The 23,258-nt window shown below is 33.1% G+C and overlaps 1 long non-coding RNA gene and 1 pseudogene across 1 annotated transcript; both read left to right on the top strand.

Moving 5' to 3' along the window:
• Positions 1-11,628: 11,628 nt before the first annotated feature.
• LOC149486937 (uncharacterized) lies at positions 11,629-12,853 on the top strand (annotated as a pseudogene).
• A 7,420-nt stretch (positions 12,854-20,273) lies between these two features.
• On the top strand, positions 20,274-21,678 carry LOC149486936 (uncharacterized). Its single transcript, XR_016315837.1, has 3 exons — positions 20,274-20,827; positions 20,954-21,015; positions 21,090-21,678. It is a non-coding gene; the product is annotated as an uncharacterized LOC149486936 (long non-coding RNA).
• Positions 21,679-23,258: the final 1,580 nt, after the last annotated feature.

Below are 23,258 nucleotides of genomic sequence, written 5' to 3'. Positions count from 1 at the left end.
GAGAAGTACCTCCCCCAGGAATTTCGGTTACTTTGTTGTAGAGAACATTTATTACGATGAAGATATGAGGATCTGACAACTACCTACGTGCTTATTGTATTTAGGGCCGATTTTTCAATGCCCAGATAAACAGCTAGATAGACTTTATTCTTCAGTTAACAAAATATTCAATTTTTCAATAGACGAATAGGACTTATCTATCGAATAACTACGTTATTTGAGGAATAAATCTATTGGCCGCTCCAACGGCCAGATAGCGCGCTATTCGACGGTTAGGCGTTTGAGTTGACAACTGACGCGTCAAATTTGGGATATTTTCGTATGTCATAACATAGAGCGTAGAATTATTAACAATTAAACCTCTTTCTATATAATTATTATCAACTAAAATCATATTGAAATTGATGTTTTTGATAGTACTGATGACCATGCCATTGAAAATTTGCCGAACGCTGCCTTTAAGTATGTCGTTTCCATCGTAAAATATATAAATTGAAACACAAATTTAACCAAACTCTTTACTCGAATCAAAACAACAATCAACAATCATAGAAGACAAGTGCACTCCTGACGTGAGTCATAATGACGATTGTTGACAAATTGCAAGAGTTGACACTATCCCGCTCTAACCTGACTAATTTAATATGTTTGTTTCGCCACTCCGAGAGCAGAGCTGCCAATATGGAAATATTTGGTCAGATAGTTATTCATCAAATAAATCACGATTGAAAAATAGGCGATCCGTTATGAGTTAGATAAATAATTGAATAAATCTATTCGAGGGGTAGTTATTAGACTGTTTATCTCGGGATTGAAAAATCGGCCCTTAGGAAATAATTATGATTAAAATAAGTCGTTCTCTTGTTTTTACAACGCAAAAGATGTCATTAAGATTTACATGAGTTAAACGAAAATAAATTAAAAAAAAGACGTGTGGCACTCGGGGACTGCCGCGGTAAAGCTATTGCATGCTATGCCTTCAAGCCACACTTCCGCGCCCGTCGGAGTGGGGAGCGTGAGGTTTTTCGTTACTAAATTTCTGGATTCGGTCCCCGCGCTCAAGGCCCGCAATAGAAGCTATGCAATAGCTTAAAAATACAAAGCAATTCCGGCACAACCATAAGTAAGTAGTATTAAAGTGTTTGCGTGATCAAATCCTGGACACCGCTGAATCTCCGTTAGAAATAGTCAAAGCACTTAAAGTAGGATCAATCTTGGTATTGGAAAACGGATTGATAGGATCGGGCTCCGTAAACTAAACCGCAATTTATTTTTTCAATCACTCCCAACGCAACGCTAAAGGGTTTATTTTGCAATGCCGCAAATCGAAATCCATGTTACTGCAACGCATTTGCACGAAAACTATTAATATTTTTGGACTTAAACGACTTTGATATTGCGTTCGCTTGCGATATGAGATTTTGGATTTGGAGTTGGAATTATTATTTTTCTTTGCGGTAAAAACTTGATGTTTCAAAGCGTACATTTACAGCATCTTTTTATAGAATGCATAGCTTAGAGCTTCTTGCTTAGGAAAAGAAGTGAATTATTTCAGACTTTATAAGATAAAATGCTAGGAAATGAACATGAAACCGAACTGAAAAAGGATATAACAGTTAACTCAAGAAATTTTGTGCTGTATAATTCTACAAACTCCTTAGTCAATTCAATAAAATACGGTGTCACTGTGAGTAATAAAAAATTATATTATCCGAGGGAATACGATACTCTTTTTGTTCAAAACGTCTACATTTACAATATTATTTAATGGATATTTCGTTAATAAAATACGCGTAATGTCTGAATTTATGTTTATTTTTTGTCTTTGTTAACATTACAATTATTCTAATAAGCTCTAGTACCTACTTTTGTCTTCAGTATTTTAATAATGTTAATGTTATACAGTTTTAGAATAAATTCTCTCAATGCGCACATTAAACCTAATTAATTTAATTTGCGCTTTCGTATTCTTAAACAACTAGGATTTAGTTAAAGAAGAATCATAATAATTATTAATTTCATTTTTAAATAACATAATAGTAGGACGGAAAATCGAATGTAAAAGGACTATCAAGGAATAACATGAGTTTAGTGGAGCGAAAGCTCTATGGAATTACATCCAAACAAGAGTCGATTCCATAAATCTGTAAGGTTCAAATTCATCATAATACCAAAATCCGAAAGGTTATCACAGCTCCCCAGGCAATCGGTGAAATAATAGCTTCATTTACACTATGTTTTAGATAGGTCCTTTTCTGTCTTTTTTTGTCATTTGTATGAAATAAAGGGAAAACTTATCACATTCCTAATCGGTATTACCAAAGCGGTCTGATTTTTTATAATTCTTAAGGAAATAATTACACAAAAACAATGATGAGTTTTTTTTATGTTAATAAGTTGAAATATTAAGTGCTTGTGTATCGAAAATATTATTGTATAAAGTGTTGTGTTTATAATTGTATGTGTTCAAGAAATTGTATGAACATATTCGAATCTGTAATAAATAATAATCCGGAGTCTTTAAATTTGTGTTTATCCTTCCCATATATAATCAAATCAATCTTAAATTACACCCACACCCACAGGTTCCACTTAACAATATATGAAAGGAATCAAGATTTAATCTTATTATTGACAATACATTTTCAACACAGGTAATCCGAAATCCGGTCAAAAGGTCACAACCTCTAACCAATAAATAAATAAATTATGTTCCAATAATAAGATAGAAAGTTCCGGACATAAAAAAGAAAAAGAATAATCGTTAGAGTGAAATTAACTTAGTGAGGTGTTGGTTTTAGTTTCCTCGAGAGCTGAATTTCTCAGTTTCCATTAAACTTTTAGGATTAATTCATTCAATTATTTTCCTTATTACTCGCGATGGAAACAATAAAAGACTTTCGGTTTGAATGTTAAACAAACTTGAGACGCGAGGGCTGACGATATTGCATTTGGAAATAATTTCAAGTTATCATTGAGTTTGTTATTTAAATAAATACAAATGCTTCTTACTAACCGATTTCAAAAGGAGGAGTAACAGTTATACATAATTATAACGATAAATACCTATAACAAAAACATACGGAGACATTTAACAATAGAGACAGTTAAATATTTTTAGTTTTCATCAAATCGACATGTTAGCTTTTCCTGTTAGCTATTATAACGATTGAGAATTTTTTGTAAGGGAAAACGTTTAGCGTCTCCTGTAAAGGAAACCACTCAAGAAAATCCAAAAGTGCACGCCTCATAATTTTTTTTAATAATTATTTATTAATTATTATTTTTGTTTATTTAATAACAATTAAACCACATCGAATCAGACCCTGAAAAATGAAAGGGTTCTATTCCTGAGCATACTCAAGCGTAAGAGAAAAAAAAAGACTCGATTAGTAAAGTATTTCGGTCGCTATCGTGTTAACAAGAAAATCCTCCGCACATACAGACACACGGACGTCCAAGACAGAACTTTTTTAAACTGTTTTTTAACTAGTTTAAATAACAAAAATGACATCAAAAACATCATGAATGTTAAAAATAGTGTTTTTTCTTAATATGTGTGTGTATGTATTATCTTACAAGTGCAATGTATGATACATAAAGACATTTTAAGTTTGACAAGATAAAAAGTAAAACAACTAAAACCCAACTACGACAAAAAACGACGCTGAAAAAGTATAAAACAAAAGTTAAATTGATGAACTAATAAAGAAGCTATGAACGAAAAGATGTGAATTATATGCTATCAGCCCATGAATACAGGTAAAGTCACAAGCAAATGCTAGTAATATATATATATATATATATATATTCAAAATGTGCAAGTAAAAAGCTTTTAAATGATACCAAACACGGCATATTTATCTTAACTTTATTTTTTTACTCTGTATGTTTTGTCCGCTAGAGGGCGCCACATTAGATTTTGTGAAACCCCATATAGCCTATAACCAGCGGACAATTAAGACGCTTCTAATGATATGTCATTTGTCGAATTCTGATAAGTAGTTTAGAAGTTACGAGGGAACAGATGAACATACATACATACATACATACATACATACATACATACATACATAGCCTGTCAAAATCATAACCCTCCTTTTGCTTTGCCGTAGTCGGGTAAAAAATCAGATGTTTTGCGCGAAGTGACAGTAGTACCCACCTCAACGCTTCGCTTATGAGGCGTGCAACAAGTTAAATAGGTTTGATAGTAATCAATTATAAAAACGATTCAGGTATACCACTCTATTGTCAGAGCAATACCATGAATATCAACTAAATACATATAAAAACTTTAGTTGATAAAACTTCATCATCAGGATGATGAATTGTTTTTAGATAGTTGACTGCTTTTTTGAGATTGTTGCCTCGACTGGGTGAACCGATTTGGATGATTCTTTTTGAAGGAAAACTTCTTTAGGCTCATTGAGAGTAATATTTCAAGTTCGGGTCATGGAGTAAGGCGACGATTTTGGTATCTTTGAATTTTGCCAAAGAATTTTCACTTCTGACACGTGTGCTCGACCCACACACGCTCTTTTGAATTTCTAAGCCTTCCTGTTAGTGTTTTTTTTCAAAATAGAATTATGTTATTCAAACACTAAATATCTTTAAACAGTACCAACCCTGGACGATTTTACAATTCTTTACGATTATTGCAACGAGGTGAGCGTCGCTAAAATTATCCTATTTGCTCTAATGTCCAGGGTTACTGGCTTTTCTTGCTTTTTCTTATTTTATAACATACTCGAAACCATTCCATAACCTTTCAATTACAGCTAGCATTTTCCACAACGTTTATTTTTCATATTAAACATTAAATCCTCAAGACAATAGCTAAGCTACCGATTTCTATTGTTCCGTATAGCGGATAAACAGTTTATGATACAATATTTTTGTGAGACGATCATTTGGAACGGCCTCGTTAAATTTTAGATTACGTTTTATTCAGTCTGATAAGCTTTTTGTTTGTTGTTATTTAAGAAATTTCGAGTAGTATTTCACGAGTTATGTTGTAAAATTTACAACGACAAAGTAATTCTCAACTAAGCACATTTTGTTCTATGATAGATAACTATGAGTATATATGGGTTTTAAGTGCTTGTATGTATTAAATTCTTTGAAAATATCAGATTTTAGAAACACTAGTTGGAAATAATTAAAAGAAGACTTCGACTGTACTAAAAATCAAGTTAAACGGATAGACTAAGAAAACAACATAATAATATTTTATTACTTTATGGAATTCAAGCTTAAAGAATTCAAGAAAATAATAAGAGATAATAAAGTTCAATCATCACATAGATTTCTTTGTAGCACTCTACAATATTTCTAATAACTCGATTGTTCAATTTGAAATGTTCAATTCGATTGCCACTACAGGTTCCTTTATTAAATTTATCTGATATCGGATTGGAATAAGTATTTTTTGTATCGTTTAAGGATATAGATACAAATTCTAAAAGTTTCTTAGGACTTGATGAACTGAACGAATTATAATTTCCGTATTAAGTAGATTATTAATCAATAAAGATTATCGTTTCACATTCCATTTTTAATTTGAATTTACGTTTGAATTAGATTGTATCTGTTTATGTAAGTATGCAAAATAAAGTTCGATTGACACTAAATATCGACTACCTAGAACTACTACTTACGTTGTAAGAGATACAAAGTTGAAAAAGATTGGTGTGTTAGCTCAAAATACGAACTACTCGTTTCATTAGGTATCTTCTGGTATCTTTTCTAATATTATAAATGTGAATGTTTGTTTTTTCCTAATATTATAAATGTGTATAGAAACACGATGGAATAATCTTAAGGAAATTTCCTTTGACGACACGTACAAAACCGTGGTAAACACCGTAACAGCTAGTATTTTATATTGGAAACTACCAACTTCTACGAACAGTGAAAACCATTATGTTTGAATTACTCGTATGATGACTATAATGACATCGTTGTAGAAATTAGAATATAACTGCTAAAGTTAGAACAAAGTTAGCTATGTACTATTTGGTTGTTAGCGCTTAGGGTTGACCATTTTTAGAAAAATAATAAAAGATATAAAATAACTGACACACACAATAAATAGATATGTAATGAATGACTGAATGACTTTGTTTTATTGACACAGAATTGAATTCATGTATAATTTCAAATTTAAATAGTAGCCAAGGTTTGTTCCATAATAAATAACGTCAATTTTGGTACCTACGACTACCTAACATCGACACTATTAAATGTTAATACAGAACAACATACTTACGTATATCATATTGAGCAGTAAAAATAAGTTGCAAAACCCATTAGTCAAAATTAACGCGGAAAATAAAGCTCCTCGCAGTAAAGTAAAAAACAGTTTCAGGATAACAATGATTTAATGAAAACGGAAAAGTTTAAGCATTTAGTTTTAAAAATGATCCCCGAGACGCGGTTACCGCTTGGTTATATACTGTTAAATTTGTATGAGTTTTTCCATTGAGATTTGTTTTTGGGTATTTGGCTGTTTGAAATGAATAACAAGGAAATATAACTGCAGCTTGCGGTTATAATGAACTCTAAAAATGGTATTGTTAATAAAATTCTCTTGGGATAAAGGTAAACATGTTTATAAAGCAATTTTTAGAACAAATTATGGCTTATTAGTGATTCTTTAGAATAGAGCGTTACATACTTTCAATTTAATAGAAAACGCGGGATACAATCTCGCCTGCTTATCGAATTTTTCTTCTTATTAGAATGGGTGTTATTTACAAACATTTTACGTTGGATTATCTCTAAAGAAGATTACATTAATTCTATCTCTTATGCCTTTAATATTTTATAACCTTTTATAATAATTGTATATTTTATAACCTTTTATAATAATTGTAAACAGAATAAAAGTTTAAGTTAAATTGTATTTCACAACGTAAATGCATTGTTCCTTTTATATAGGTATATCATTTTGCATATATCAACCTGCATAAATGGAATGTACTTGACTAATGCGTGTTATTTCCGTAGCCAGGAATTAACAATGTAACCTGTTTTGTCCGTTTGTCCATTGTGAGCGGGGGAATAGGTCATAAGCTTGTTATATCAGTGTATGATACAATGTTTTCTATATACAATACGTATTAACGATGTTCAATAAAATTATTGTAGTGTCCATCTTGGAAACCGGAATTGTAGTTGCTTAGTTGTTAGCTGTGACTGTTATCAGAAATCAAATCAAATCAATCAAATACAGGGTTTTGTTGAAGACGAATAGCAGAATAATCTTAACTTTATATATTTTTATCAAATTGGCATTCCAATGGTTATTGATTCATGTGAAACTTGATGGAAAATGAAGAGCTTATAACACTCCATTACTAGAGAATTAGCATCAGCTCCTTGTACAAATAAAGAAGAAAAAAAGAAGAAGAAGAACCATGATGTATTTCTTCGTCCAGTTCACCTTTTTTTCCTCTTTCTTAGGACTTGGATACTTACAAGTATAGAATATAGTATTATCTTAGTATGTTGAATAGCAAATAAACACCAAGAGCATGATTAGAATAAGGGTGTCTACATTTTTAAGTTTGTCATCCATGCACTTACTTTTCTATAATATAAAAGATATATGGAAGCTGTTGTAACATATCAATATGATGGGATTGATAAACCAATAGAGATATTAAAACGGAATATTAAAGCGATACTGATATCGTTGAAATGGCATCCTATCTCATTAAGTTGATTATAATTGACACAATTTCATTGTAATACACGTTTCAGATATGTAACCGTATTATGTAGGTAATTGTAATATAATAAGTGTTTGAATATTGGTGTTGTACTACTAAATATATTCCTAGAGCTAGTAGTATTTGTACTAAATGTAAAAGTACTGTTTAGGATTGTGATGAAACTCCCTTTAAACGTCATTTTGTTGTGAGTGTGTTGAGTGACTTTTTGCAGCCGGAGATCGTATACGAGTGCTTAGAACGAAGAAGTTAATTTATGACCATTATAAATAAATAAATAAATAAATATTTCGGGACTATATTCACACACGGCACGATCTGATCCCATACTAAGCTTTCGCTTGTGTTATGGAAACCAGATGGCTGATAAACATACATATATAATTTTAAATAAATACTTATATATAGATAATTAACACCCAGACACAGTGCAAACATCTATGTTCATCACACAAATATTTTCCCCGGGTGGGAATCGAACCCACGACCAGTGGCTTGGAAGGCAGGGTCACTACCAACCAAGCCAACCGGCCAGTCAAATTCAAGTCATTCCTTTTATATTTGCAACAACTAGAAGAAATTTTATCGATTAAATGATGAATATCCTTTCAATTGATACAATGTCTTATAGTATATCATATTTTAAACGACGAAGTGGGCTAAAATAAATTCTATCACAAATCTCTATTATTGAACTCCACTCATACAATAAAAACTTATCAACATAAGTACCAAAAAACAAAACATTACGTGACCACTATAAAACATAATTTCAATACTAAGTACTAGTATAATTATTATACTGTTTTATAGTGGTCACGTAATGTTTTGTTTTTTGGTACTTATGTTGATAAGTTTTTCCTTAATGAGTCGCTAACATATTCAGATTAAAGATTGTACAACTCAAATAAATAGTGACTATAAATACAATAATGTCGTCCGTGACTCGTAACTTCCACCACCGCCTTCCTGTCCACATGTCTAACCGCTGCAATTTAAAGCCATTGTCTTAATGAAACAGCTTGGCATTCTTAAGTCGTTTGTTGGGCAAACAAGGGCTCTGAACGAAAAATTAATTCTTTTGTCATTAGGCTGGTAGTGGAAACTATGCAAATATAATATGGTTGACTAAATATTGACTGAAAATGTGTTGGTTTTACGTTGTCAAGTGTTGTTTAGTGATGATTATTGCAACTTCTTAGTAGTATCCAGTAGTATAGTATATAGTGTTTGTTTGTTTTATTATGATGCTATTGCGAAATAAGTTTCAATATTAAAAACAGAATTACGAACTTCAAAAAGGCTTTATGTATAAGGAGCTTTCGAGTATTCTTCCAATATATACAATAGGTATAAGGAGGACTCAAGTATTCATTGCTCGTGAGTGTACTGCTTATTTCTTCCTCTAGTATCATCAGATTGCTCTCAACGTTTAATAAGACACGATAATACCACCAAAACAGAAGCCCACCATCTTAAACCGCTCTTAAACAAATCCTTTAAATTTTCATATCGAGCGTCACTCGAAACAGAGTACACTCGAGTACAAAATTGTTACTCGCTTTATGCATATTTTATAATATTACCACTTGAATCTTCTGACGGTACTTCACCCGCTTAGACGTTAATAAAATAATAATTTGCTATGAAACAATTTCGCTAAGATCGTCCGAGCGTACACCTGCAAGAAATTGGAGCACTATTTTGCATGCAAATTGTATGATTTTAAACTAGTTCAGAAAAATTACGGGTGGAGTTATTAATTTTTTGCTGACTAGAGCGCACTATGAGGCCGGGCGTGGAACTCTTCTAAGATGCATTTTGTTTGAATTCTTAATGAGATAGATATTAAAATAAAAACAAAGTTGGCTTTTGTAGGGTTGATTCGAGTGGGCATCTCGGCTATTGAAAACTTTTTCTAATAAGTTTATTAGAAAGTTTCCAACAGCCGATATTATTGAAAAGAGCTGGCTTGCCTTGGATAAAATAAGATGAAATAACATAACGATTCAAATATTCGAATTGTATCTTTTGCGAAGCTTTTTGAAAAACATCCATTAAATTGGAAATTCCAGCGTCTATTTTTTATATTATTAGTGGCGCCTATAACTTTTGCATATTTTATCGTCTTGTATTTATCACATTTTGGGAGAAATTACTTAATGAGGTGAACTTGAGGTGAACGAATGAAATAAATAGTAGGGGAGCCCAGGATGCTAAATGTGGATTTACTCGAGCGTCACGGGAACCTATTAGAATTGGTAGATTAGACCATAGCGAGAAAAAAAGGTCCTATAATGTTTTCACTTTTAGCGGTGGGGAAGGGTTTTTTGATTTTTTTTAATTTAAAAAAGAAAAAAATTGGCTTGGAAATACTCAAGCGCGTTAGATATTGATATTTTGCATGCTCCAGGACGTCACTGAAAAAAAGTATACGTTAATCTGACGATTTAAGTGGCGATTTAATCGCTATGAAGAAAGGGTAAAAAATTTAAGTAATATTATTCGAGCGCGTCAGATTAATATATGGGGGGGTTAATCTTATATATAAAATTCTCGTGTCACAATGTTAGTCTGCATACTCCTCCGAAACGGGTGGACCGATTCTCATGAAATTTTCTGTGCATATCGGGTAAGTCTGAGAATCGGCCAACATCTATTTTTCATATGTACCACGGGCGAAGCCGGGGCGGACCGCTAGTCTTATATATAAAATTCTCGTGTCACAATGTTAGTCTGCATACTCCTCTGAAACGGGTGGACCGATTCTCATGAAATTTTCTGTGCATATCGGGTAAGTCTGAGAATCGGCCAAAATCTATTTTTCATATGTACCACGGGCGAAGCCGGGGCGGACCGCTAGTTATAATATAAGAAGTCCCCATTTCGCTAATCTGACGATTCGAGCTCAACCTTAGGAAATTATGGATTATTCAAATTTTCCAGCGGGGCCCCTGAGCGCACCCACCAACCATAACTGCTAATATTGACTAGAGGTACTAATGAATAGCTAAGGTACCGTCCCTTATAGTAATCTGACGCGCTCGAGTAAATCCCAAAATCCCCTCTTGGGCTCCCCTACTAAAACATTTTAAAAACTCAAAGCATGATGTTATTTCATCTCTGGCCACGGCATATCAGACAGGCATAGGCATGATTGATTTTCAACTTAAGCGACATTATTTATTAGCGAATCCGATATTCCAAATCCCACATCAGAAAAAAATATATAACACGTTCGCACGCGAGATGTTCCATTCGATATTTTTAATATTGCGGATGATAAAATATAATGATGGGCATAACAAAATATCGGTACGGTGATTTACTAAATGTCACCGGTGACAGGTGGAGTCGATTGCCGGGGGGTGTATTATGGAATTTTACACGGAAAATTACGAGCGATTTAGACATAGCCGCTTTAAGAGATTTCTACCCTATAACCGTATCTCGTTATTGGAGAATTGAAGGTGATATTTTATTTTGTGTCGTAAATCGCTTTTTGTTACGAGCGAAGCTGGCTGTAATAAAAATGAAGCTTTTTTATTTCTTGCGATTAATTGAAGTGTATTTTTTTACAGAATTTAAATATATTTTTATTACACGCTTTATATTAGCTTCACCTGTATGTTTGTAACCGACTTCTTTGGGCGCGATTTTGACCCACTTTAAACGGCCAGATTTCGTTCAAACTTTGTAGATTTATTGAGGACCGATGACAATACACTAATTTGATAAAATTTTCTATTTTTTAGTTCGGTTTTCTATAAAAAGCGTGTTTTTTAGTTTTTTTAAACTATTATTATTATGGTTATTTTGATTTTGCTGCAAACTTTATACTTAGATAAGGTCTACAGATAATTTCATATCACTGGTTTACATTTTTTTTGGAGTCGTGCGCTAGACGCGTTCGGAATTGGACGTGATTAGTGCTAGCACTGCAGTAAGGAATAACAATTCGCGCCACGCGCGGCTTTGCCGCTGCATGAACTTTTATAATGAGTTGTAAAACACTCATTGTAAATGAGCTGTTGGCGTTCATCCAAAATGCCATCGATACAATGGACGAGGTTAGCATCATGCAAATCTGCAAAACTAACTTTAACGAGAAGGAAATCAGCAGTGGCAAGGTGCTACTCTTCCAAACGCTAGACAAGATTGCCACGATGCCGTCCCGCCGCAGGAACGGGGGTGAAAAATGCATACAGGACATCATCAGCCTATTGAAGGTGACTGATCCCGATGACGTGCCCGATTTCGTCGCAAAGGAGTTGCATAAACTTCCACCGGTGGGATTCGACCACGTCGATGTTACGAGGCTCCTTAAGGACATCACATTCCTTAAGGCGAGTCTGGCCGAGGTACACACCAAGTTGGAGGCCTCAGAGAAGACCATCTCCGATTTACGAGTCGAGTTAGCGACATATCGCGATGCGCATGCAATATGTAGGTCACCCGTGCCGTCATATGTGAATGCACGTCGCGGAGCGCAAAATGCATGCGTCGGCATTTTAACTGCTGATGTTGACGTGTCGCCGACCGCCGATGACCCGAGTGATGCCTCGCGCCCCGCTCCCGTTACCTCTCCCCCGGAGAAGACATCGCATGTCACGTTGCCAGCTGCTCCTCAACGTGACTACGCCGCCGCAGCCGCAAAAATGACTGCGACCCCCAAACCAACAAAAGGAGTAAACGCACCCGTGCGGAAAAGTTTACCTTCAAAAACGTAGGGCGTCGACGAGGATGGCTTCACAAAAGTCCAGAAGAAGAGGAAGCTGACTCGTCAGAACAAGTGTGGCACCGCAACGAGGGATCCAAACTTGCGGATGCGCGCAGAGGTGCCGACAACGCCGCTCTACGTGTCTCGTGTGCACTACTGTACCAAGACTGAAGATGTTGTCGAGTACTTGCATGCGAAGACAGGTTTGAGTCTGCGAGTGGAACGGCTGGAGTCTCGCCATAAAGTGAGCTTCAAGTCCTTCGTGGTGAGAGTACCGACCGCCAAGCTGAGCGTCTACATGGACGAAGGGTTTTGGCCGCAGGGAGTTGTGTTTCGCCGCTTCCGCGGACGGATACCCGGAAATCGCCCCCCGGAATCGCGTCACACGCCGAAGACATAGCGTGTATTAATTTAGTTTAGTTTTAAATTATTATATGTATGTTAGTCTGTAAGGTATTTATTCTATGGGTCTGTACAATTTATTGTCTGTTACCTGAAATAAATGTTATAAATAAATAAAAATAAATAAAACAATTCACCAAAATATTTTTGTTACAGCTTTGGAACTCCTAATACAATGTACATATTGTATTCTTGTAGATAAATTATTATAGGCAAAGGTAGTTCTTATTAATTTCCTACTAACTTTGCACACATTCCTCTAACTTACAAAGATTTCAAATATTCATTCAATATAATTTAAATGAAAGCAACGAACCGTTTCCCCTATTTCAGATATATCCCCGCGGTATTACGTTTCTTTAGAAGGAAGGGAATTTAAAGATTTAGATAGACACCGCGGTTTTAAATATATTTTATTATATACTTCAAGACAAGAAAGTATTGAAGAAAAGTGGGTTATACAATATGGAATTGAAATTATATTTATATTATGTATGCTTTAACCGACTGCTACATAATATGAAGTTTTTTTTTGGCATAATATGTTAGGTATTTTTATTTACTTATTAAAGAGAAACTTTTATTACATCGTCTCAAACTTTTTGGTCTGTGTAGCGCATGTCGCGTGACGGTCGGCTGCCGAGTGGCGAGTAGGTATAAAGCAGTGTTCGGAACCGTTCGAACAGTTTCACTTTTACCGTGGTTTCATAAAACCACACAAAATTTTTTAACACTTTATTGCGCAATAAACCTTAAATTTTAGTATTTTATCTACGTCATAATATACTACTAAATAATTACTACGTTATCTATGTATTTACTTTGTAGGTTCTGTAGCGGAACAGAAATGTATTTTTTAGATTCTGAAATATCGTTATATACCTTTTCATTGAATGGACTAAAAATTTAAACTCAATAAAATAAATAAATAAATAAAATCTTTATTTTGCTTTAAACATGGTATACAATGGTGATACAATTATGTACAATGTAAATTTTCTTGAAAATTTCAGCGTGTCTGGAATAATGGATGATTTTAAATAATTTATAAGTTTATTTTACAAAGCCTAGGCTTTGTTTTCCAATAATTAATTGTTAACAAGTGAAACCTTTGAATAAAAGTAGAGATTCAGAGTGCTTGCTAGAAAATGATTTAATCTATACATATAATAAAATCGTAGGAAAGTCAAAACTGTACATTGAATATTTTTTTAAAAGAATACTTGATCCATGATCTATAATCGATATAGAAGCCAAAAATATAGTTTTTAGAATTTTTGTCTGTTTGTCGGTTTGTCTGTTTGTCTGTTTGTCTGTATGTATTTCCGGGCTAATCTCAGAAAGTACTGCATAGATTTACTTCAAATTTTGCATGAATATTCCTAAGAGGTCGGGTGAGGATAGTTTAAACATATTATCATGATATCGCCTTCGCGGGAGGAGCTGTGAACCTTTATTTTTCTTACATATTCCGTGTACTACGACAGCGTGCAATCTAAAGACTCATGTTTAAATGTTGGTTTCGAGTAAGCCATGCTATTATCTAGCTTTACAAAATAAAAACTATGTCATTTACGTAATTTGGGCAGAGAAACAGTTTAATGAATTTAGTTATAAAGACAAATTTGAAACAGCGCCATCTATGAGATTTTGTAAAAATCAAATCAATTTACATGTTATCACTACTGAACAACTGTTGAAAATTAATAATTTAAATATAATCATGTTATTTATTTAACTCTTTAACCCATATCTTCCCTTCCCTATAAGGTGCGCTTATATTTCGTGTGAATATACTACATTTTTAAAAGTGAGGGTAGATGTTTATTATTTTAAGTCAAACTAGACACCATTACAATTAATCTAATATTGATTGTGTTCATTGGTTACATTTTTAATCTTCGTGTTTTATAAATTTATAAAGAATAGAAAAAATTCGATCACGAGGCGGGACTCGAACCCACATAATTTCGTGATCGAATGTTTCTATTCTTTATAAATTTATTATTTATAAATTTATATTTATAAAGCATTTGAATAAATAAATAAATAAATAAATAAAATTAAAATAAATGTCATAAAACCAAAAATATCAAATTCAATCTTCGTGTTTTGTGAATTTTCACCATGCGTTCCCACAAAAGGTAAGTTGTTACTTTTATAGGTATTTTTTTTATAATGATAGCAATTCATGTTTTTTATTGGTTTTATAATGGTTTTATATTACACTTTTAGAATGAAATAATAAAATGATGAATTCTTTTTGACTTTTACAAGATTTTGAGGTGCGTTGGGAACAGTAGTTTGTTGATAAAATTTTATTTGTAAGTAGCTTTTTTTATTGATTTACAATTATTAACGTTTGATTTTTTATTTACAGATTCAATGTTCATAAAATTATATCGCCTTTGGAAGACTATTTCTGCTGACAATTTTACAACACCACTTGAAAATTGATGATTTGATGATGAAGATAGTGGCAGCAAGGATTAAGTGGAAATTAGTAATCATCCGCTTCGTCAATTTTTGACTGAAGTTAATGTCCAACGTATGGTTCAATCATTGGAAGTATCTCGGGTAATTTTGGAGGATATTTTTCAGGAAGGAGAGGAGGGGCAGCCAACTATCAAACTACTACGTTTTAGTACCGAAAAAAATGTTATTGCCAAATGAAACATAAATTTTGCACTCACAACTGTACAAGTTATGATTTTTATTCTGACTTTGCTGTTATCTGATTATAATATTTATCGTTATGGCTATCGAGGTACCGACCGTACTGGGATGAGAGTACATGATATTATACCTACTCATCATCCAGGATTGCTTAGAGCATTTTCACACTGAAAAAGATGTTTTCTTTGAATCGTAGTTGCTTCATTTATTTATTTTTAATCATTTTACATAATATGTTTTATATTTGCCCATTTTCATTATATTTTATAAATAAAATGGAACCAACATAACTTTGTTGTGTAGGTATCATTTCTCTATTAATAATCCATAGGCATATTTTCCGAGCACCCCATTTAAGGTGCGGTCCTGAAATTATAAAAATTTAATGTATACTTTTGCCTAATATAAGCTCAAGATCATTTTTAGATAAAAATAACAAAAAGAACTTATTTATTAAAATTTAGTAGATAAAAGTAATTATGTTACGATTTTATAAGAAAACACAGTATATTTATTAGGCGGCGGTGATCTCTTCCAGGCAAAAGATATTCATCAGCTCAATAAAATTGAATAGTTGTTGTTAGTTATTCTTTAAATTCACTGATTGTAATGAGCATTTCCGCATGCAAGTTGTATCGTAGTTTAGATATATCATAGTTTTGACACATTACAGTTCCAACAAAACCCTCAAATTTTTGAGCAGAGTTGAGCAAGATAATTTAAAAAATGTGCTGTGTTAAGTATTATAGAAAAGGTTAGTTCGTTGATAATTATCATTTCTTCATCATTTACATGGGTGTTGTTAAATGTTAGTAAAAATAAACTTTGACTGTTAATACTTTTGTTCAGTATTTACCTGTATGATTATTGCTTGGTAATTAATATGTATATTTTCATGTCGTATAGCTAATTATAAACATAAGTGTGATGTGAAACTAGCTGGATTTATTTTTACACACTCACAGCCATATATTTTATATTAAAATAGTGTAAATCATAATATTTTTTCACAATTAAAAATATTTCCTTTTTTCTGATGGTGTTGGCATCGAATTAAACCGCGCTGTCGTTTCGTTCACTAAAAGTGATGTTATGAGGACCGAATATGTAGCCGCCTCAACTTACGGAAACGAGAGTAACCTGCGTTGTCTGTTAGTTATTGTATAGTCGAATTTAACGTTACATGGAAATTGGAATCTAAATATATTATGTATACTTAGGTATATTAAATCTGTACATGAAATATATTTCCTAAATAACTATCACGGGGTGATTAGGGATCGACACTGATGCCAAAGAAGCAAACAGTAAAATTTTTGTCCGTATAACCGGTATAGAAACAAAAACTACTCGACGGATTTAAACGAAACTTGGTACAATTATTTTTCATATTCCTGAGCAGAGCAGTAACTCCATTTTTAAGCTTTCGTCGCGTGTGCAACCTTAATGGTTAAAGCTACACAGAAATCATGTATGAAAGAAATGTTCTCCTTATTATATAAAAAATATCTCCCGACATCATAAATGTCTATCTTTTATGGTTGACTCACAATAACACGTGTAACTTCCGATAGCTTAGGAGTTCGAAGCTTTCTGATTATATTTGTCTATAACACTCTCAGTCCGTTTTAACTCAATTTTTATTTTCATGCATCAGTGCCACCTAAAAAATCTTTATCTCGAAATTCGAGCAAAGCTAAGAAAATGAGAAATAAGAGTTCTCAAGAATCGTTAGAGGCTCTAGGCCGAAAACAACACGTGTTATGCCGAGAACCTGAAACCGCTTCACAACGAGAATTGCGGCTCACAGCTGACCGCGAACGGCATGTACTATCCCGTGAGACCGAAACCTTCACTGAGAGGGTATAACGTCTCACAGCTGATCACGGCCGTCACATTTTATCTCGAGAATCTGAAACTTTTACTCAATATGAAGACCGTTTGACAAATGATAGGGTGCACCATAATATTATTCGATCTCTTGAAGATGAACATGAGCATAAGCAATGACTAGAGTAGGGACGCGAATATTACAATTAATTGAGACAAAAACGATTATTAAGTTTGTTTAATGAAAGATTAAGAATTGAAACTATTCGGTCTCTGGAAACGGACGAATAGCGAGAGGCCCCTCTTACTGCAGACAGATTTCGCATAGTCTTAATGACTTAGAGGTAAACATAGAAGATCAATCTACGAATTCGGTGGTGGGGTCCGACAAATATAAAAGTGGGTTTTCTTATAACCTCACAATTGATTACAGATCATCTTCTGTATAGGCGATATTAACGTAGTATGTTATTTTTGTAATGCTTTAAAGTGGAGTAAGGAGTCGGCTTTCGTTTGAAGATACACCGGAACCTTTGAAATCACTACTTTTAGAGGAACATGACGTGCAATCTAAACAGTTCTTAGACAATATTCGCTCTTATAGTAGTGCGTTTCAAATGATCCTTTGGTGCTCAACAATTATCAGAAGGTCCTTTCATGCTTACTTTTAAGATACAAAGTCAAGTTTACCATTTGATAGGATCCCTTTTGCCTGAAGGCCAACCTAAGTTTCTTTAAATATATTTTGTATTCGACTACAACGAATAGTCGAATACAAGAATTATCAATATTTCTCGAATTTAAAACTGAACTCATTTCACAATTTTAGAACATGTTTCATCAGGTTAATTCGTATGTATGCAGTTTTAAATCGACATTAGAAGCTTTTCCTCAAGATGGTGATATTAATATAAGATTGTTATAAATGCCGATAGACGGACATCTATCGGCACTCAGGAACTCCCTGGGCGTGTATAACGCCCAGGCCACAGTATTACAATTTTTCCTACAGCAGGGCGACGAATGTATTTTCGCATAGCAAAGGAGGGGAACTCGCGGGGGGTCAAGTGACGCGGGCCACGTACCATTAACATGCTTAGTTTGTGGTACCGAGCGCGAAAGAAAGTCATCGTGTTTTTGTTTTGTTACTATGTAAACTAACGTAATTTAATACTTAGGTACATATTCTATAACGGTGCTCTCAAACTGTTAATCTACATTTAATTTAGATTATTATTTGAAATACTAAGTAATGTAGAATTTTAATCACATTCCTTCATGTTTTCCTCAGATTTTCAATTTTCTCCGATTTTAAGATTTTCAGAGTGTTCAATTTTAATGTAGTTAAATTTTATAAGAGACAATTAAGAACATTCAAAAATAAAGTGTCACGTATTTTTTTTAAACGACGAATGACCTAAAACGACGTAATCGCGGACGAAGTCGCGGGCAACAGCTAGTAATCATAATATCATGTTACCAATAAATCAAAGTAAATTAATTTATAAAATTTTACCGAAAATTACGCTACGAGTTTAGATAAATAATAAATATTTCAGGACTTTTTTCACACACAGCACAATCTGATTCCATACTAAGCTTTCGCTTGTTTTATGGAAAACAAATCGCTGATAAACATACAGACGAGCATACATAATTTTTGAATAAATACTTATATAGATAATTAACACCCAATTCACCACACAAATATTTGCCCTGGGTGGGAATCGAATCCACGACCACTGGATTGGAAGGCAGGGTCAATAGTCAATACCGACCGAGCCAACTGGTCAGTCAAGTACAGTATATTTAAATTATGTACCTAACTTAAGTGAAACTTGTGAAAATTACTGACCACTTGCGTACTCATATCCCTATGTATTGAACTTATTTCCATACTATAAAGATATAAAAGTATCATGTTATCAGTATACCTAAAATGAATAAGGACCAAATCCACCAAACCGTGAACGCAAAAGCGCGATTTAGAAGGTAAGTTGAACGTTTGTTTACGTTGAAGTTTTGCACATGTAAGCGAGGTCTTATCTGATTTATGTAACGTAATGTATTCAGAATAAAGGTTAAGTGAAAACTGGCTTGCATTGGGATTAAACTGACGCATTCCTTACCTCATGTTCTTTAAGGATTACTGCTCCCTTGTAAATTCGCTTTCAAATTTTTCCCAAGCTTTGTAACACTCAAAGGTATTCAGAGGATTATATATATTGAATCGAGTTTTTTTCCGTTATTAATATATATTATCAATTTTGTTATGGCTTTTAGATTAATTATCTATCATCACTTGCTAAAATGTCAAGGATTTATAAATCATTATAACGGCCTTGGTACGGGAGTTGATATTAAATAATAGTGGGTTATGGGTATTGTTTATTTTTTTACATTGTAAAATGATCAGCTTTAAAATGAATTTATTAGTATTCCGTTAATCTTACACGTGATATAGCAAATATTCATCAAAATATAGCTTTTTGAGAACAAAACAGAAGTATTTAACATACAACTTAAATATAAGACCAAGAAAAAAGTTGGATGATATAAAAAATTACAATTTTCAGTATTATCAATTTTTTAAGATTTTATCAATTTTTTGATGCTGGCGATGAAATCTAGAAAAGTAAATTTATCTAAGCTTACTTGTTTCGTATTCTTTTAGTTTATTAATTTTGGTAAATAAGGATGCACAAAAGACTTTGTTATTGCGTCCGTCCACTTATCGGAGGGTTTTATAACGCAATACACTTACTGATCCATTTGTGAAAATCAATGTTCAGACGTTTACAACGAGAACTTGGTTTTCAAGGAATTTGTAAGCTATGGATGCGGCACATTCTCGATATATTTATGTATAGCATGCAATACAAATATTCTTAAGGTGATGAATTAATTTTTCTAACATTTACGGCCCTTTTCAAACCTTCGTAATTTTTATATTATTAAAGTTGTCGTGATGAAAATTCTTGACAAGAAAGTTCAATAGTAACACAATACGTCTACCGTTTTAGAAACATGATTCCATGATATTTTCTCGATAGAAAAAAAATACAAAGTTATCATTGTTATTTTTTTTTAATCTCTGGCATCTTCAAAATAACAAACGTAAAGTTACGACTTTTTGGATATTAACTATAAAATATACAACCTATACGTCTACCGTGTTAGAATTTTGAAATATGCGATGGTTTTGAAATAAACAAGAAATACTTGAAATTAGCGCGCGACCAGCCAATAAAGCGAGAGCCGCCCTGTACCTTCCTACCCCGATCGCTGCACGAGTCATTCCCGCTACGGCCGTCACACGGGGAACTTGTGTCGCTCGCGCAATCGTAAAAAAGGGTGACAACACGATAAGACAAAATGAGACAAATGGGGACAATAAAGAAAATAAGAAGAAGAAACATAAAGGTTGGAGGAAAAAGAATGCTTACAATTGGAACAAATTAATGAAGTAAATTGGTTTTATTTTAAATTTGATGATAATTATATTATAGACGATGTTTGATATGTACCCCTGTTTTAAGTACATAACGAATGTGTAAGATTTTTTCATTTATAGCATAAATAATCTGTTCAGAAATCCGGAATCCAGAAGGAAAATAAACCCACTGATTGTTCACAATGTGAACCCACTCCTTCGTAAGTACCTTTATTCAGTCAAAAATGTATGTTATCAAAGCTCTACTGGTTTTATCGCATGATTCCATTTTTAGCAAAAAGCAACAAAGTGCAAAGAAATAAAAAATCATGGTGAACTTAGTGGAAGTATGGTGGACGTAATATGGAACAGGAGCTCATTGGAGTAGTATTATATTTTAAAAAATACGAAAAAATTTCAAGAATTACATTTCTTAGTAGGTGGTAGATAAGTATGTTGTATAAAGAATTTGATGTTGATATTTATTTCATTTATACTTACTACACCTGTGCGGGAAATTGCTTAGTACTAAAACAGGTTTATATTCATATTTACATAGTAATGTGAGTTTTCATTTCGAAAAATTTTGTGTAAGTATATTAAATTGAGTTCCTGGGTGATCTGGAAACACAATTGGGCCCGGAAGATGGCGCTGCAGTCACTCCTCCTAATGACATGAACCGATTTGGATGAATATTTGTGTGCACATTTCATTTTTGTGGGATGATTGGTTGATTCGCTTTCACATTAGCTAATATTATGTATTTTTGTTTTTAGAAAGTAAACTTAATTTAATGTTTATAATACATTATTATTGGTATAAATAAGCCAGTGTTCGTCTCACATTGCTGTACCTGCCTACCTACCCTACCAGGGCCTAACTTTGTTCTGGCTATTTTATTTTGATTATTATAATAGAGTGCAAAAAATAAATACATGCGTCAATATATTTTGTGTTTTTTTTTAAACAATTTTTTTATTTAAAAAAATATCATTCCGACCGCGACTTTGCCCGCGTGGAATTAGATTATATCGTGAATCTTGTCTTATCCCACAGAAGTGTTCAGTTCGGATAAAAAGTATCCTATGTGTAAATCCAGGCAATTAGCTATATTTTATCAAAATTGGTAATGTAGTCTTGACGTGATTAAGTAACAACTAACAAAAAAATATACAAATTAACATCCAAAGTTTCGCATCAGTTTTACTGTATTAGTGATATCTTCCACTCTTGACTTTGACTGAGAAGAATTAGGGTTTATTACTTCTTTCAGAAATATTACCTTTCATTTCTGGGCATGATGTAATATCTACGTCAGCATCAAATTCTATCTAAATCCATTAAGTAGTCCGCGTTATTGAGTACCATTTCATTTTTTCAGAGTAACAATATTTTTTGTTATTTTAAAGATTATTTATAACCTGTATTATTTTGTAATAAAGTAAACATTACGAAATAATAATAATTATTAATAATGTCTAAGTAGTTGTTAAAAAGAAGATTATTTGTTTATAAGCAAGAAAATAAAACCAATAAATCAACAATTAAATATATTATGTATAACAATATTATAACTGTATGACGACTCCATACATGTTTGTCCCGAGTCGGCCAGCGGCAGCGCGGCGAGTTTGCAAAGAATGACATCGCGCACACCCGCGTTCGCGATAGCGAGCTATTAGACTCCGCCCGCCAAGCAGTGGATTTTTTTTTGTGTATCGTCTTAACTGTCTTGTCATAATATATTGATTTGCTTATAAATAAATTAAAAATGTCCGTGAAACTCTACCATTACTGTTTCAGAGAGTTCATATGTGTAAACTATTTCCAAAATAAGACTTGCATGTATGTTCTTATTCTTCAAAAATTTTTTTTTTCAATTAATTGAATTTTACAAAAGACTTTATCATAGATTAGTAATTATAGTTTGTTGTTAATGTTCTGAACTCATTTTCATTTTTACTTCTTGTTATTTACGTACCTACTCAATCGATCCAACACAATATCTTATACCGTATCCAAAACGTGCGCATCTTACCTCCATCCTCTTTTCCTTGTTCCCAAGTATTGTAACCCGATAAAGGTAGGAATCAGCAGCATCTGCTCAATTTTCTCCGCTCGATCAGCTTTTGTTTCGGACATGCCCGCCAGATATTACGTCTTACATATTCATGTGGCTAATAAATGCTTAGCTGGAAACATGAGTATTGAGTAGTTATGTAATCTTCGTATTTGTTGTATTTTTGTGTAGGTTTTGGATGAGGAAACAATAATAATTTGGATAATATCCACCCCTTGAAAGGAGACTTTAAACTGCAGCTTTTCAGAGTCACAACAAATTCCTTGTTTTATTAGACATGTCCTATTAATAAGTAATAATTACAAACAAACGTAGTCTTAGATATAATTCGTATATAATCAGTTGATTAATTTTCTATATGCCTACCTGTTTTGATTCTACAT

This window comes from Colias philodice, chromosome 7 (assembly GCF_061535455.1).
Source record: "Colias philodice isolate Cphi_HAF_F1 chromosome 7, ilColPhil1 Martin Lab GWU primary, whole genome shotgun sequence".
NCBI classification, from domain to species: Eukaryota; Metazoa; Arthropoda; class Insecta; order Lepidoptera; family Pieridae; genus Colias; species Colias philodice.
This window is presented reverse-complemented; position numbering and strand designations above follow the sequence as displayed.